Genomic DNA, 18,949 nt, shown 5'->3' with positions numbered 1-18,949 from the left:
TGGCCAATGTACATGGCAGAGGGGCATTGCTGGCACATGATGGCATATATCACATTGGTAGATGTGCAGGTGAATGAGCCCTTGATGGTGTGGTTGATGTGGTTAGGTCCTATGATGGTGTCCCTTGAATAGATATGTGGACGAAATTGGCACCAGGGTTTGTATCAGGGTTTGGTTCCTGGTTTGGTGTTTTTGTTGTGTGGTGTGTGGTTGCTGGTGAGTATTTGCTTCAGGTTGGGGGGCTGTCTGTAAGCGAGGACTGGCCTGTCTCCCAAGGTCTGTGAGTGAAGGATCGTCCTTCAGGATAGGTTATAGATCCTTGATGATGCGCTGGAGAGGTTTTAGTTGCTACCAACATAATGAACTCCTTAGGCGCCCAAGTTTGATAATTTATGGCAGAGTCAAATGCCTAACTCCAGATTCAGAATCACAAATTAAATTTGCTGGGCTCTTTCCCCTCTCCTCTGAAGTGCTTTGCACCCAAGCTCCCAGAGAACCCACTTCATAATCTCCCATTGCTTTAGAATAAAGGGCACACACTGGGCATCCTACTGGCATGCAGCTGTTTTAGGTGCAGGTGCATTGTTGGTCTGGGTTATTTGGCTGCAGTTGGATGACAGTATCCTATATTCTTTAGTTTGAGTACTTGGAAGGGATAACATCAGCCACTTTGTGTAATACATGAGAGCCTGTGTAGGCCCTGATGAGTTAAATCTGATACTAGACTGCATTAATCCTCTTGATAGCTTTTATCAGTTTGATGAATAGTAATTAATGAACTTAGAGTACATTTATTAAACTTGAGCCTCCAAGCATTACCATCAATTGGATTCACTGGTCTGACAGCCCTTGTCGGGGTGCAGTAGCAAACAATCTTCCATTGTGAAGAATCATGAGTATCCTGTAAGAAAGTATAATTCTCTCTTGCCTGTTTCATAATGCTACATTTTTAATTTCAAACATCTTCCAGTCACCAAGGCAACACACAAGATTTCCTCAGACTTGAAGCAAGCACAGCAAAGTGCTGAGGAGGGGGAATGGTCACTGGATAAACAGGTTCATCCTTGGAACTGTTCCTAAATGAATTAAGAACAGAACACTTGCTGCAGCTGCAGGACCTTTCTTCCTCGAACTGCAGGTCTTGGCAACGCACTTGCTAGCTCTGCCTCTGCTTTAGCTATCCCCATTTCTACCTCCTCTCAAAGGCAGCCTCCATGCAATATCTTGGTGATGGTGAGGACGAATTTCGATGTTCTGAGGCTATGCCACCAGGAACTTTGTCCCAAATTGTCTATACCAGGATGCAGTGGTTCAAACAAGTGATGCCTCTCACTAGCAAGGGGGCTGAACAAATAGAATGGTGGATTACTGCCCCTAATCAGTTCTTGGAGCAAGCCGGCATAGAACTGGGGTCTGCAGATATCGCCCTACATCATCTTGTAGCAAGAAAGGCTTTCACTGTGAGTGGTAACTTCACCTAAGATCTTCATTACACAAAGGAGGTGAAATGTAGTACAGGAAGTCATTCTCCACATTATACGTGCCTCTGCTCCCAGAAAGTGTGAATGGAAGTGTTCAGAGCAATGAGGTTTTGACAGGCTGCTCCCACAGCTCTCTGATCCAATACTAGGGAGGATGGAAATCAGGTGAAAGTACAACTGCAACTCGTGATATCTCTGTTACCAAAACTGTTTGAAATTAATATTGTGTTCATTTTCAAAACTGGAACATAAAGTGTAGTATTTTGTAACAATATCCATGTGGTAAGAGAGCTTCCAAGCATGTTGTAATGTTTGCCTAAAACTTCCCTCTTCCTTTGGCAAAATAACTTTGTTTGAATTGGCAAACTTGCTAGCCATCAGTGCCAGTTCCCAGGATGCAATAGGACAGCAGCTGAAAGAGGAGAACCTGGAAATGTCACAAACATTTGCATGGCTTGTAAAATGTGTAGATCTCACCCATCAGAGTAAAGTGCATCACCATTTGTTCTGAAGGCTGCATTAACATGCACGCTTACGAAGGCTTATAAAGGTTGACAGTTTCCTGGTGGAAGCTGGGGCATGCTTTTAAAAATGTTCCAGTGCAGGAGTTCAGATCTGCTAGGTGGCTCTCACTTTTGTTTTTTCTGTCTATGACATTGATGCCACCATGCTCTGTGCTATCACAGCCCTGCCATGGTACAAGAAATGCCTAAACATTTAGGTCCATAACTTCAAAGATATTTAGACACCTAATTATCCTTCATGTATAACAATGGAAAAAGGTAGTGAGGATTTTACCTTGACCAAAATGGAGCTTGTTAAGTTTTAGTTACTAGAAGGCATTTTATCTTTATTTCTTTTGTAACTATTTGTGATTTTCATCCTTATACTTGTACTCACTCACTCAGTTTTTTGTAATTTAAATAAACTTGCTTTATTTTTAATCTAAACCAGTCCAGTACTGTGTTTCAAGTGAACTGTTTGTACAGTGAACAGTTACAATAACAAACTGTTGAATATCGACCCTTTAAAGGAGCAACAAACCTTGACATTCCTTTGATTGTTCCAGGACAGGGCTGGACATTTCAGAACATACATTTTCGGGGAAATATGGGGCTGTGGAGAATGTGGAGTCACCTCACCAGTTATTAACCAAGGCTGGTGGACCAGTGAAAGTCATTGGTATTGCAGGCAGGCACGCTCCTGAATCCAAAGCTTTGGACCAGAGATGCACACTACATAGACATAGAATGCATGCTTGTTGCTGAATGGGCATCCCAGGCAGAGTAAGGCATTGTCAGGCCCTCAGGGTTACAGGGTAAGAGGTGACACAACTCTTCATCGGTCTGGATTACACCACAGAATTGACAACCTCACTCCCCTGGAACCTCTTCCTTTTAGGGATTGATCACAGCCTGAGTTGGTGGGCTTCAGAAAAGAGCAAGATCTCTGGCCAAAAGTCTCCAATTGAGCTGCCTAGAACAAGGCGCCCAGGCTTTCAAGTGAATGATTTTTGGATGTCCAACCTGACACATGTAGGCTTAACTTAAAAAAAGTTCTGAAAAGCATCCCTCTTAAAATCAAGCCACTTTAAGATGAATATCCCAAAAATGAGTATCCACTCAAATAAAATCTTAGCCCCAAATAGCCTGATTCTCATGTGTTGAGCACCCAACAATTCTCACTGGCATCAAGCTAGAAACTAGTGACCCATCTGATTAAGTTTTTGATTTGTCCTGTACAATAAGGCTTTTTTTTTGTTTTTGTTTTTTTTTGCTGGCCTATAATTGAGAGAGACAGCCAGTAACAAAAGGTAACTCACTCACCTATCCAGCCATGTCCTTAAAGAATACAAAAAGCAAAGCAAATTTTGAACTGTGATTCTGCTGCAGTTACTCACACTTAATAATAATTTTTGTCCAATGGAAGTACAGAAGAGTTGCCCATTGGGTTTGATTGGACACCAAATACATTCAAACTACTGGTGTACATTCTATAACCCAAGAATTACTGGCAGAACGTTTTCACCAAACTTTGACACTTGAAAACAGTCAATTGCTATTGAAGCAACTGGGGATGTATTTACTCATGTCTACTTTTAGTTATTTCCTCAAAGAAACTGCTGGTCATGTCTCCATTGGAAGCATGTAAACACAAATCTTTGTAGGCTATCATATGCCCAAGCAATGGGTATTAAGCTCTTTCCTCATAAACCAGCATCCTTATAGCTCTCTTCTGAATTCTCTTCAAATTATTATCATCCTTCTGGCATCCAAATTTTCCAGAAGTAAATGCTGTACTCTGACAACTTGCCATTGCTATACAGAGAAGAGGGACAATGACTCACTGATCTGATTTCAGAGTAACAGCCGTGTTAGTCTGTATTCGCAAAAAGAAAAGGAGTACTTGTGGCACCTTAGAGACTAACCAATTTATTTGAGCATGAGCTTTCGTGAGCTACATGCTCAAATAAATTGGTTAGTCTCTAAGGTGCCACAAGTACGCCTTTTCTTTTCACTGATCTGAGACTCCATGTTCTGTATAGCTCCCCGAACCAGAATGACTTCTTGCTGCTATACCACATTGCGTAATTATCTGACTTCCTGCTCACTATTGCTCCCCAAGCACCTTTTGGCTTTACTGCTTTCTAAATAAAATACCTCCCATTGAATATATGTGGGGATTATTTTTTCCAGGTGTACTTGCTTGCAACTTTCCATCTTAAATCTCATTATTTCCTGCCCACACTGCTAACCCCCTCAGTACCTTTTGCTTTCTTTCTCCACTGTTTGCAACAGTTCCCAGTTTATCAGCTGAGTGAACCTGTACTTTACCTTCTCGTGTCTAAAAATGATAGGCTAAGAGAGGGCCTAGTGTTGTTCTGTACAGTGCCCTTGGGACAATGTCTTCCAACTCTCTACATTCATCATGCTTTGGTACTGTCACTTATGCTTCTAAACATTTTTACATGGACTTGGAACTGCCTAACAACTCACTCCAGAGTCTTGAAAAATAGTAAGATGCCAATCTTTATCTAGTCATGAAGGCCTTAGGCTTGACATTACATCAAAGAGATAAAGAAGGACATTTGCTGTTTTAAAGCCATTTGGAGGATCTCAAAGTTTGAGGTGTTCTAAGTGCTTTACCAAAAAATCAAAGAGAAGCCCCAATATCTGCGAGACAGTTAAATGTTAACTTCATGTTTCAGAAGCATTAACTGGTTCAAAGCTGGCAAGTGCATGCAGGTCTGACAGAACCTTGTTTGGGCCCAGATCCTTGATCCTTAAGTCCTCTTTATCCTGTTAAAGTATTAGTGGCTTTAAAGCAACAACTGTACATTGACTTGTTGTAGTGGCACCCTCTGTAGGATACGGCATGGGGTAGGCATGCTGTGGGTGGTACCAGACTGATTCTCACTTGGCAATCCTGGCCAGGGAAAATTAGAACCTTAAGGCTGCTCTATCCTGTGCTGGGGGCTGGTTCTCTCCCTGGCAGCCCCCAGGATCTTATCTGGTGTTTTAAACTTTTATATGAAAAATCACCCACAAATTCTTTATCTTCCTAGCAGCACAAAGGGTTGCCTTGACCTGGCCAGGAGTTGAACTTAGAGAAATAAGGTCAGTGAAGTAATATTTTTTTTATTGGATCAACTTCTGTTGGTGAGAGACACAAGTTTTTGGGCTTACACAAAGCTCTTCTTCATGTCTGGGAAGTGTACTCAGAGTGTCACAGCTAAATACAAGGTGGAGCAGATTTTTTAGCATAAGTAGTTAACACGTATTCTAAGGGGACATTCAAGGTGACTGATTAACACCCCTCCAGTCATAGGCTGGGGAAGGAAGGGGGAGTGGGAGGCAGCTGGGGGTTTGTTAGTGGGTTATAGGTTTTTGTAATAAGACATAAATCCAGTGCTCTATTCAGTTAATGATTTTCAGCACCCAGGCTTGTCTTTTGAAAGTGTTGTACAGGTTTCCTTTGAGGATGAGGACTAATAGGTCAGATATAGAGTGATCGTTTGTGGAAAGTGTTCATCCACTGGTGATGAGGTGTTTTTGTATTTTATCATTTTCCTGTGGGAGTTGAACTTTTGACTTCCAAAGAATCTATTTCCTGCTAGACACACAGACCTGTGTGAAATCAAACGTTCCATTTTGAGAACTAGTATTTCCTCCGTATCCAAAACTACCATTAAGGTCAAAAGGAGTCTGGGTGCACAAGGAATGCAGGAATGAGCTCTTGCTGTATTATACACCAAAATTTCAGGTGACTCTGTATCTCACTATTGCAAAGAAATATCCAAATCCTATGTGTTGTCACTTCTGGCACAAGCAAAAGTAGAAAACTTGGGTGGATGTCTTCAGCATTCCAATAAATTCTTCAGAGTATAGCTACTCTTCAGTACCTCACGTCTTATTATATTACTAAGGCTCAACTTCTGAAGAACAGAACTTGATTCTAGAAGGCAGTTTCTTCATGTGCAAGTAATTGGCCTCTGGAGGGCCTTGACCTTTTTAGTAGTAACCAAATGCTTTGCTACAGCTAGCATGGTGTTAAGGTCGTGAGAAATAGGAATGAATGTGATAAGATTGTAAACAGAGGGCCAGATGCAAATTCCCCAGACCTACATGAGGACCAATTTCCTGGGGATCTGATCTGAGATTTAGCTTTAATAACAACTCTCCATAGACATGTGCCAGATGTTTGTTTCCTCTTTCTCCAGCTCCATCTGCCAAAATATTGGAGAAATAAAAAATCTGCTGACTTACAGTGAATACCTGGGGTAAGAATTATATCAACAATCTGACCCAGTTTGTATCACAGTAGCAAAGGAATTTTACCAAAGCACACTAGCAGAGAAGACTAAAAGCATTTTAAGTATTATCTCTGTTCATTTCTACCCATGGGCTTTTCCGAAAAAGTCTGTTACAAATCAACCAGCTTTTGGATGAGACCATAACAGAATGGCCTGCACTGATACTAAGAATCCAGCAGCATGTAGGGGTTTGCAAGTGTCCTTGTTCCAGACTTCATTTGCAGCCCTGCACGCAATGCTGGCTGCCTGGTGCCCTCCACAGCAGGAGCAGCTGCATTTCTGTACTGCTGCCTGTATTCAATGAGTAAAGCATTCTGGGTGGCTTTAGGATAAAAAGGCACTACAGTCATTTAAATACAGATGTTTAAGGATCCACAGATATATATATGAGAGAGAGGGGAAAAAATGAAATTACCATATACTGGAATAAATTCAGAGGTGATATACCCACAGGTAATTTATGCTTATGATTACATAAGCGAATCAGGTAACTAATGAGTCTAGGTGGCCCTAAGTTGAATCCAGCTGGTGTAACTTACATGCTAAGAAGTTGGAAGAGCAATATGGCAGGACACAATCCTACCAGACAGATATATGGTTAAGTGTCAGGTTTGTATGTGACTGGCTATGCTGTCACAAGTCTCTGAGCATGACCAAAAGCCTGGACAGACTCCTTCTGAGTTGAGTGCTGAGACAGTTACCAAAAGTACAATGCCACTCAGTCTGTCTGATTATGTACTAGGAGGCCACCGCATGCTGCCTAACTTAGACTTCTTTACATTCAGTTACCAACATGTAACCATCTCCTGAATCTGGCCCGTTTTCTTACTTTTTTCTTCTCTCTTAGGGACATATGTCTGAACACCTGGCCACAAATGAAGGGAGAACACAAATAAGGTTTCTGGTAGGACTATAAGGTTTTCTTAAGTTATTGCTGGCTCTTTACAGACTGTAGAGGACTGAAAAGTCTTACCCAAAGGCTTGCAGATACTTTTATTAAGGGGAGACAGCAGTAGCTATTTAGAGGCTAGTGTAATGGGCTTAGGTATTTGGAGACCTGAATTCTATTCCTGACTCTATTGATTTGCTGTGTGAGCATGGGTAAGTAGTGACCTCTGTTCTTCAAGCTTCTCAATGGTACAAGAAAGACAAAATCTGCCCTTGGGGTGCACTGTTAAATGAAAAGTGCTATGTTCAGTCTTGCTTTTAATTGGTGCTGATCATCCCCAGCTCCCACTCAAGTCAGTGGGACTTGCTCAGAAAGCTTGGGGGCAGACTGCTGCAAACAGGGTAGGTCTGACTCCTGAGACTGCAAACTATCAACATAAAATTAGATACCTCTATCACAGAGGGAATGTCTGTAGGGTGGCAGACTGGAGCTCACTGAACCACAGAGTGAGCTTCATCTGGAGACTGGGGCAAAGCCCTGGAATCACAAAAAGCACCATGCAAAGCAGACAGGATTTTGCAAGCTGCCTAGAACTCCATTCATGTATTTTAAAAGGACAAGGTTGAATCTGTGATTCTTAGGAATCTAGATATTTCAGACCTGATAGTTTGATCACCAAGCCGTGCCCTTCCAGGGAATCAAGCTATCTTTGTACAGCATATGTTCATCTGAAAAAAAAAAACCCTAATACATTGGCTTTAACTGAGAATTACAACAGGAACTAAAACTGCTGCGGAGCTGCAGAGAAAACCCTGCAACTTCTAGCCCTGTTTCATATAGGCTGACAGGAGTGTTGGACTCTTCCATTTCACCATATGGAATATATTAACAGATAATCTGCTAATTTTCTGCAATTTTCTCTTTGGGAAAGCTAATTTATAGCACATCCCAGTTAAACTTGACAGCTTGTTTACAACAGACTTAAAGAACAATGGGATCTTGTAAGAATTCATGACATTTTTCCAAGGACAAAAGCTCTCAATTTCTATCTGCTTTTAGGTGAAAGTGGCAAAATAAAAGCAAAATAGCCTTGTGGTTTTTGGTGTGGTTTTGTGGGGGTGAGGAGGGGCGAAGGGGACTGTGAGGTTCTCTGATTGCTGGTAAATTAGCAGATTTCCCAGGGAAGATTAGTCTTGATGGATTTGGGGCTGTCTCTTTGGCTAATGACTGCCTGGGGAGTCAGCTGTAGTAGACCCTCAAAGCATGCACTTCAGGTATAAGTGTGAAACCCACGTTCTAGCTAGTCAAGGGGCATGCAGAAACAGATGTGGGCAAACTAAAATTGCTTATTTTTTCTCTTACTTAAGATACACCCAAATGGGGGAGAAATGCAAGGGGTACACAAAGAGAAGAGAATATAAAAGAGCAGTTCTGACAATGGAGCTGAATTCCCATCAGCAGAAAATAGTGTTACACCATCTGCCTTTTTCTTACCCAAGAAGCCTTAGATTGAAGATGTCAGTGGGGGTGGGTCTTGCCCCCTCCTGGCTACAAGTAATGTGCCCACTCTTTGTGGAGTCGCCATTTGTGGAGCTGCTGGCTGAGATGTCTGAAATGTGTCAGTTCTGCTTTGCTCCAGGTTCTGTTCATTTTTTGTCCCACTGTGTCACTTATGCTAAAATTCAAAATGGTCTGTCTTTCTTCCAAAGCTAGATGTGAAATGGGTGGCATGACTCTTGCTGCTGGGTGAGTGTGATCGCTCCTCCCTTGTGGGGATCCTGTAGCACCCCACTTCAGTGACAGCATAGTGCTTTTCCAAACTGTCCTGATAACATTTTATTGAAGGGAAAAGGGGGCATGTGGGACATGCAGCCAGTTCCTGTTCCATGTGCCATCCAGAGCTCCTTGCACACATCCTCATTAGTTAGGATTTGTTATCCAAACAGCTCCTCTCCTCCCCGCCTCATAGCCTATGATGATAGTGGAAATTGGTTGGCGTACTCTTGTATGGCATTTTTGGTGTGAGGCCTTAGGCCCCAGAACCCAAACTTATTGGCCTTTAGGGTATATCGCTGGAGGCATCTGGCAGCTCTTCTCTGGGCCACTTTAACTGGATGGTTAGCTATTACCAGTGGCTGGTAATGGTGGAGGGGAATTGGATTCTTTGTGGCTTGTTGTTCATTCCTAGACGTGTTCACAAACTACAATATTCAATATCTATTAATGTTGTGTTCAATTTCTGAACTAGTGAAAATCACAGGTTATGTTAGATGAAACAGGAGGAGTGGATGCTCCTGACTGAAAGAACATTGGACCCCAACCACCACAGTAAGGTAACTCCAGGGACCGGGGAAGAAAACTAATGTGGCACAGGGCCCCACGTACTCTTAATAAGACAGAGATACTAACCACCAGGACCTAGGCAAATTACAATGGATTGCATTTTGGCTGGCTAAATTTCCTTTGGTATCCAATTGAATATACTATTTACCTCCTGTGCTGAGATATGATCAACAGATTGCCTTTCCCTGAAAGATGTCTATATTTGTGGTGTCTGAAATGACCCTTCCACAGCAGAGTCTGAACTCCTTAAAAGGCTTTTGGATCTCTCCTCCTGAAAGGTGCCATCAAGCTGTCGAGTCATAATCCCTGATGCTGGCTGAGGCTCCACCTAGGTGGTAAAAGACCCATGATCAGAAGTTCCTTTGCTTGGTGTCATAGCCAGCAGTCATGTGCAAAGCCTCCTAGTTTCTCATTACCTACATAATGGGAATGTTACCATGTAATACAATCTGCCATAATAAAGCATGGTCTTAAACCAGACTCCTACACACAGGTATGAGTGCTCAAACAAGCCGCTTTCCAGTTATTAAAATAGCTCTGTACAATAAATTCTAGTCTGAATTTTCCCTTGGGACTGGCTTAGAGCTTTTTACAATGCAGCACTAACACTGTGAGGCTGAAGTCAAAATTGCTGAAGAAAGCCACTCAGTATCATTTTCCAAGAGGCAACCTGAAATGGGTCCCTCAGGAAAAGGCAGTTGACAGATGGATAGCAGTTGCCATTCACCCTCTAGGTTTAACTATTGGAATTTTTGGATTGTATTTTTCACTTTGACTCTCATTTTGGGGTTCCTTTTGTTCAGAACTGTCCCCTGTATACATAGTGAACTAGTGCAGGCACTAACCCTATGTTCTAAGATTCCCCAATTACATACAGAAATGAACATATGGCTAGAAATAACATCTGTTTTATGTGCATCAGTGAATATCTGCGCTCTCATCGTCACATCTTTCTCAACAAGGGATAGTTTAGTCATGTACAGTGTAATCCATGCCAAAACATAATCCCATCCAATTCTAAGAAGCTAACCGCTTGTCTAATGTAGGGTTATAAATGCCTTATTATCTGTTTAATAGAATGTGTAAGTGTGGTATCCCAGAAGAGGAAATTCAACCCAAGTTATTAATCTCTCTGTAGTTCTTGTACAAAGCCACCAAGATAAAGAGCAAGGAAATCAGACTGAGTGGTGCCGGCTACACAGCGGGTCCTTGTCATCCAGAATTCTGAACTGTGGGTGTTAAGAGCTATTGTCCCAAAGCTAAGGAAGTGCTGTTTCTTATCAAACTCAGGAGATAGAAAAGAAAGAAAATACATAATGCTTGAAACCCCATACTCCCACTGACACTGTCACAACCAGGGGGAAATGCAGGCTAGCACATTCTTTGGATTGGCAATTCATTTGCAATAACATAGGACCCAGTTTTTCCAGCTGAACTCACATGCAAAGGGCATTCCCGATGGGGGCATCTCCCTTTCTTGCCACACTGAATGGATGAGTAGTCTATTACCTCTGAAGGTTCACTTCTACTACCATCCCACAAAGACCTGACAATCTCCTCCAAGGGGCAGGGGCTTTCTTGGGGAGAAAAGGACTGAAGAGCGCTGGACTAGGGGAATAGGTGCTCTTCATACACTGTTCTCCCCCACCCAGGAGTGGATCCAATAACGTTAATGGAGCCTCAGACTGTAGTAACTCCTCTGAGGAGTTCCTCTGGACTATGCTATATCCTTCTAGGAAAATTGCCAGGTAAAGTGGAGGTGGGCATCCCTGGCAGCACAATGCAAAGAGGAGGATTGTGTGGGAGTGCTGGATGGAGATGGTATGGAGGATTGAACTATGGTATACATTGACCTAAAGTTACCATCTCCTGAGAGATAGGTATCTCTAAATTTAATCTGTTATGCTTAGTATCTGGCACATACTCCTGTCCTGAATATTTATTTAAAGTACTTGTTCATTATAGGCTGATTATTTTTTCAGTGGGATTCCCCCACCCCCACCCCAGCTCTCATTTGAAGGGCACACTTCTGCCCACAAACCCCTGCACATTTCTGAAACTCTAATGCTTGCCTGTGTAAATAAGAGTCTGTTACTTATATATACAGATCATAGAATTAACAAGGGTAAAACCCTTACCTTGCACACCATGCTCACTCTGGTGTGTACACAGGTGGTGTATCAAATGTGCGCAGACACAAAGTGGTGTACTCACAAATAGAGGCTGACTGCTGAGAATCTCCCCTCTAGGTCTCTAGCTTGCTCAGATCACAATCCATTTTGGAGTTATTCTTCCTACATACAAATGAATGGCACACCGCTAGATTCCTTTGGCTGCCTGTCATGTAGCACCCCATTCAGCAGGACAATTAGTTTTTATAGATCCTTAGGTAGCCAAGGTATCTGGATCCTCTATGCTGGCTCTAGATTTGCAGGACTAATCCTTGTATTATTTCCAATACTGTTCAGTCTAAAGGATGTTTAAATTAGTGCACTTCTCTTGGTAGGCTTCTGCAGTGCCCAATTGCTTCCACAGTTAAGAGTCCTGCTGAGTTACAGGCCATTGTTTCTCTTCCTAATGCATTCTGATGTGAACTGCTTCTATTGATGGACTGATTCCCTTCCCTTTCCTCCCCTCTCCCCCTCCACCTCCCGTCGCACATACAAATAAGGGGAAAACAACAGCAAAAAGACAAAAAATATAATAAAGGAATGGGGAAAGGGAAGGAAGGAAGGGGGCAGAGAAGTGAAAGGAGAGGAACATTGTTAGGAATTAATCAAAGATTTCTAAAAAGTCAGACCAAAGCAGTTTTGAAATTATTAATTCCAGGTCCCATTTTTAAGCTTATCATCACCCCACCATGAACTCTGCATGTACTCTATTTAAATTAAACCAATATCTGTAAAGCTTTAGAAGTCTTCTGTATAGGACTGTTGACTGTCTGAGCGGAGTTCTTGCTGGTTTATGCTGACTGACCTTGATCCAGGCTGAACTGCCTCTCTGCACTTTTGAATTCCTCCCAGGAAAGTATAAGCAAAATGTTTATGCTGGAAGTGGTGTTAGTTCTTTAAAAACTCCAAATGGCTCCAAATCCTGCCATCTCTACTCAGTCTTTACTCCCTGAAATCCGAAGTGTTTGTTAATGGAGCGAAGACTTGTAGCACATAAATTGAGGTGCATATTTCTTGTGATTCCTTATTAAAAATATATTGTACCACTGCATTATGAGTCATGGTCCAAAACACTCATAATGGAGCTTACAATAGTGATGGTTTGGACCATCGTTGTGCCCACTGTGCAATGCTGAAGTATAATTTAACTAAATTTAAGCCACAAGTTCGAAGTCGGGGACACATTTTTGCCACTGGAAAAAATCTGCTTGTATAAAACTGATAATCGCACATGTAAATGGGAATTTTTGCAAGCAGTTAACTGTGCATGTGAAACAGGTATCTTGTTTTGCAGCAGACATATTTATGAGGGCATCCATTGTGGTCTCATTTGCTAATCTCTGCCAAAGGTTTTTCAGAGTGATGTCTGTGATAAATCTTAAATTTGTTTACTCCTGATTTAAGTCAATTTAGTTTATCCTAATTAAGCTTGCTGCCAAGTGACCTAAGTTTCCACATAACAGGTTTGAACCAGTTTAATTAAAACAATTAAATTTAAACTAGTGCAATGTCTTTATTGAAAAAGCCCTAAGAAGTGAGACCCAATCCTACCAGAAAACAGAACTACCAAAAATACAGCCTTATTTTCTCTCCGCGCCAGTTCTCCTGGTCACTAGTTCTGTTTTTCCTTTTTCTCTTGCTCTTCTTTAAATGGTTGATCCTAAAACCTGCAGGAACACTGCCTATCCTAGGGAGGAGCTGCTGCTGCTTTAATGTCACAATAAATGAAGGTTTCCGGCCTTCCAAAGAACAATGATTTTAGATGCTGTTCTGGAAATATAAATGGGCACTCACCAGCAATTGAACGAGGCAATGGCTGATGAATGGCCTTTTATCTGTAGATTTTGGCATGAACTGGTAAAGTGGAACTATCATATTTAATATAAATTACTAGTACTGTGATCTCCCTAGTAATTCTGCAGTATCTGGCACACTCCATGCAGGCACAAGGATTCGGTCACCATTGGAATGAAACATTTCCCAATATGGGTAGTGGGCATGAATTGTGGCCCTGATCCTGAGCTGCCAACATTGATACTTACATCCGTACAGAGTCCTGCTGAACTCAGTGGGTCACTCTGTGGGTGCATCCCTTTGCAGGAATGCGGACTAAGAAAGGGTGCATCTGATCAAGCTAGGACACTCTGGGTTTGGTGGGTATCTGACTTCTGACAAGTTAGGAAAAGGTTTCAAAAAGCAACAAAAGAGTTCACAAAAGCTTCAAGAGCTCCCTACTCTGTTTGAGGGATGGGGCCTCAGTCTAAGAAAACATGAGTTATTGCTTCTGTAGCTCTTGTTTATTTATGCAGAGTGGCTCCATCCATATAATGGAGAGGGTGGGGTATGGGATTTGTGGCCTAGGCTTGACTGATTTAGGACATTTCTTCTCTTTCTCTAGCTCTTGACTCTAGACATACATCAGAGATAGCAAAGAGGCCCCTACAGGATTTCAGCTTGGAGCATCTGACTTATCAGGTACTTGACTCTGCACTAGTGTGCCCAGGCCTGTACAATACACAGAAATTAGCAGTCCCTCTAGAAGAGCTTTCAAGCTTTGAGCAAAAGGCATTTGGCTTCTATATCTTGTATATGGACAAGACCTTAGTTCTGTTTAGTTCTTCCCACCCCTGCTTTGCACAATGGCCAGGCTCCTCTGCAGACTGGTGCATACCAGTTTCAAAGTGCTTCAGACTGAGAGGTTGGAAAATGGTGGTCAGTTACTATGGTTACTGGTGCAGTATATAAACCTAGATGAAAGATATAAGCACATGCCTTCTCTGGGTCAGAGGAAGAGGGAGACGGTCCTCCTCTAGGTTTAATGTGCATCGTTTACATTTTAAACTAATTTCTTATACACAATTAGTTGGTTATGGAAGGCTAAGGCTAAGATCACAAGCTTTTCGGGAACTCTCTCTGTGTGGTGTCTTCATACAGCACCGAGCACAATGGGATTCTTGAGTGGGGCCTCTAGGCACCACAGTACAAATAGCAGGAACCTGCAATGGGGAAAAAGATACATATTTACTATTTATCCACCCAAGGAACATAATTTAATGAGCTAAGGAAGCAGTCTACTGTGACCACCTTGAAACTTTTACTAATATTATGACCTAAGGGAACAGGGAAGACAGCCTTGGCCCTGAGAATGTAAACACAAAATAGGGGCTGCCTGGTGTAAGTATAACTTCCTCTTTAACAGTGAAACAATTCCCTTGTTATGGTCTATTTCTGGCTTTTTGGGGAATTAGTCATGGGAGAGTTCCTGGTCTTAGTCTAAAGCTGGTGAGAGAGCAGGAGTGCCTGCAGGTCTTCTGGGTTAGTGAAGTAGCCATAAAGATGAGGATTCAAAGTTGCTTGTATAAAGGAGCAAGAAACAAACGTGCATATTTGTCCTAGAGTTTGTCTGCATTAGGGGATGCTAATATTAGACATGGCATTCAGCATCCCACGTGCCTTTACCAATGTGTCCCTAAACATGTAATGTGCCATACTTCTTCCACCCAGAGGAATAACCCTCTCCAGGAAGATTAAAGAATGACCTGAATTCCACTTGTGATCTGGACACAATGTCACAATCCATTCTTAGGGACCCCAAGGAAGTGCCAAGTGTTAAAGGTCATCAAGAAACATTCCATTGATCTTAAGTGCTGACTTTTCTTAATTTTGCATGTCAGTTTACAATGCAGTACTAGCTTATAACACTTTAAGGAAAATACTTTAGTAGTTACTGCTGGGTTTTTAGCATAAACCTGCCTAATGATATTCATTGTCGTAGATGAGCTCCCCGCAAAAGAGGCCCATCAGAAATAGATTTTTTGCATGAAAAAAGGAACTGGTGATAAAATCTCTTTTTAAATACACTTCCAAACATAAGCCAGAAGATTGGAACTACATTAAAGATTTCTGAATATGAAACAAATTAGGAAGAAATGCTGCTAAAATTGGACTCTGAAAAGAGATGAATGAAAATATGCTAATTACTGAAGAAAGTGGAAGATGATAAATTCATCATGATTTCATTTTAAAAGCCACAATTTCAGATCAAAAATGCATTTCCTTTTTTTAAAGACATTAGAGAATTCTGGGTAATATTAATGTTTAAAAAATAACTTGGTAGCCTTTAGAAGGTCTCTCCCAGAAGCAGAACTGCTTTTACTATACTCCTTGTTTATCTTGAACTGGTAAAATGGTTAAATTTTAAGTTGTATAATTCTCAATTAATTTAGATCCAATATTTATGATGTGGGATACTCTAGGAGTTGTAAACACCACAAACTAGTATTCAGTGTATCATTTCCAGCTGTTTTGTGGCCTATAAGAAGTAGACTTAGGCCAAACACTTCGCAGACAAGAAACCACCATCATAGTTGGTGCTCTTTGGCATCCATCCACATGAGAACAAAAGTCCATTGATTTGAGGTGTGCAAGTCACTGATCTTCCAAGCATAGTTTGTTCTGGAGTATGCAATTCAGATTAGAAAATGGTATAAATGCATCTTTAACTATGGCGAAGTTTTTGTGGCTGAATACAGTGGTTGGGCAGTTCTAGTGGCTAGCACTGGGGTTTAAGAGTCATGAGGACCTGGCTTGCTCTGCTTCCTGTTCTGCTGATAACTTGTGTAGTGATACAGGGCAAGTCTTAACTTCTATACCTTTATTTCCTCATGAATAAAACAAGGAAAATACTTGCCCACCCACGCAAAATGCCTCAGGAACCTCAGAAAGAATGGAGGGATTTCCATGGTGGAGAGGTAAAGCTGAGAAGCATGGCTGATGGGATGCATAGTGTCCTTCCCACTCAATGACCTGCAAAAAAATGAAGGCAAACTGAGACCACTGTAACTCTTCCAGGATCCTCTTCTGCATGGGAAAGACTATAAAAATGGTGGATGTCAGAGGCAACGCCCAATGCTGATTGTCTTGGAGTGCACCTGGGAGACCCTGGGCCCTAGAGTCAGCACATAGGCAAAGTATCTCTTAAATATTTAGGCATGCTTTTAAAAAGCAGAAGTTTAGGCTGCACTTCCCCCTCAACGGGACTCAGGCCAGACCACTTCTCCCTTTGCTAAGTCTGCAGCTGCTGAAATACTGCGGAGCCTCCTTACTGGGCTATTCTTAGATGAGCAGTCTTGCATTGTGACATTGCATGTGCCGTGCCATGAGCTTTGTTTTGCATCTTCTCAGTTTGTCTGAAGTGTTCATGTTCCCAGTTTACTGGAGGAGATGGGATTCATGTCATGTCCAGCCAGTGAATGAGAAATCAAAACACTGAAACAAGGTCCAGGTTGGTTACAACTGCAGCCATGAGCAGTTCAGAGATGGGACACATCTTGACTCTCTCCAACAAAATGCCTTGGGTATTATGAGGGATCTTTTGGCTGAGAGAGAAACCGTTATTTCTTATCTTCCAGTTGTAGTTTTGCATTTATACACAAATACTCTTGCATGTAAACTAATAAAGCTCTCTTTAAACTTGTGCTTATATCTCAAATTAAGCATAGTCATTAAAAAAATTGAAATAATTCTTCTGACAAATAGCACAAGCCAGCAGTATCAAAATACATGGATTCCAGAAAGAGCCAACTCAAACTGGAGAATTACACATATACACCCAGTCCAAATCTAAAACAGACAGAAACCAGATGAGTGCTTGGGGTGCTCTGCAAATACTAAATAAAGTCTTAATCAATGAAATATTAAACTGTACATAACAATAATTGTTACTACTTGTGGCACCTTAGAGACTAACAAATTTATTTGAGCTACAGCTCATGAGAGCTTATGCTCAAATAAATTGGTTAGTCTCTAAGGTGCCACAAGTACTCCTTTTCTTTTTGCGAATACAGACTAACACGGCTGTTACTCTGAAACCAATAATTGTTACTGTGGCCTTTAATTCAGTGGGTATGTTCAAACTGCTTATGCAGCAGACATTCTAATCACTGGTCACAATTTTGACTTTTTGCTGAGTCTGATCATAGGGAATATCAGAACAAAAAGCATAGGCAAATATTTTCAAAAGTGACCTCTGATTAAATATCTAGTTTTCCATGCCCAGCTTGAGACCCTCTTAAAGGGGCCTGATGTTGCAGGAAGGGCTATCAGCATCCCTTTAAAGTGCTTCAGTTTTCAAGTCTATCTTGAGACGCCTTAAAAGTACGTGTGTCATGCTTCTCGGTTCTGTTTTTGTAGAGTCTTTTCCTGTGAGGTACAGAGCATGCTTTGCTCCTATTATTTGAATGTCCTTCCTGGCTTCACTTCTTGCTTAAGCTTTGGCTCTGCATGTTTGATTCATTCTGTTTGGCATCTTCACTATCTCCATAAGATTCCAACTGATTGTCTGTCAGGGACTTTAGTCTTGGTTTCAGGACCAAATGGAGCCAAATAGAACTCACTGTACAGCATACCAGAAAGAGTTCACAATTATTACTGCTTTTATGGTGCCACTTGTTAAGAATGGGCAAGTAAGGACCACCTTAAAAAGGATAAAGGTAATTTGAGCCTTTTATGATGTTCTAAAGCCTTTTTCCTTCTCTCCACACAAAAGGTATTACCTACCTATGAAAACGTTCTGAGTTTGTCATATATTCCTCCTTCCCCATATACACTTGTAGGAACCCATTGATAGGGACTCTGGGGAGATGCAGCTATTTGGCGTTGGAGAAGGTGAGGCAATTAGCGGGGTGGCCTCTTGTGACCCAGCCTGCTGGGGATCACCGTGCAAGATAATACAGCCTGAGGCTGCCTTCCAGCTGGTTCTTGCAGCCTCCAAGGGGACCTAAGAGGTCCGCTATGCAGTGTAACCCATGCCCCCTCCCTGCATGCTGCTACACAAAGATCACACAGGGACAAGCATGTGTAGCATAAGGATTACATGGCCTTCAAATCCATTCCTCCCACTGAACAGCAGAACCACACTCATTCTGCAGCCAAGGGACTCTCCTTCTTGGAGGACAGGACTACTGCAAAGTGCTGGGCCAGGCATCCTGCGGCTCTTGTTGAAAGTTTGCTGGGAGTGTTTAACTGTAAGTTGTGCAAGAGAAGATCTAGAGGAGGTAGATACACGTTAGTGCCTACAAACCTTCATCGTCCCTTTGATTCTTGATTCCTGTTCCATGTGTTTGGACTCGAAATGGCCTCCTCCCATGTGTGTAAGAAACAGAACTGGTCGAAATACACTTCTGAGAAATTTCAAAGCAGTTTCTATTCCAGGGTTTGCAATGGTTACATTTTGTCTAGTCTACACATTTTT

At 41.8% G+C, this 18,949-nt stretch overlaps 1 long non-coding RNA gene across 1 annotated transcript in view; it reads right to left on the bottom strand.

Annotated features, from left to right (window-relative positions):
* LOC141992070 (uncharacterized) overlaps positions 1–12,077 on the bottom strand; it is a 53,836-nt gene extending 41,759 nt beyond the window's left edge. The window contains exon 1 of the long non-coding RNA XR_012640520.1: positions 11,665–12,077. This is a non-coding gene — a long non-coding RNA (uncharacterized LOC141992070). The remainder of the gene's footprint in view (positions 1–11,664) is intronic.
* Positions 12,078–18,949: the final 6,872 nt, after the last annotated feature.

Source organism: Natator depressus, chromosome 8 (assembly GCF_965152275.1).
Source record: "Natator depressus isolate rNatDep1 chromosome 8, rNatDep2.hap1, whole genome shotgun sequence".
NCBI lineage: Eukaryota > Metazoa > Chordata > Testudines > Cheloniidae > Natator > Natator depressus.
Note: the sequence above shows the minus strand (reverse complement) of the source record. Positions and strands in the feature narration are given on the sequence as shown.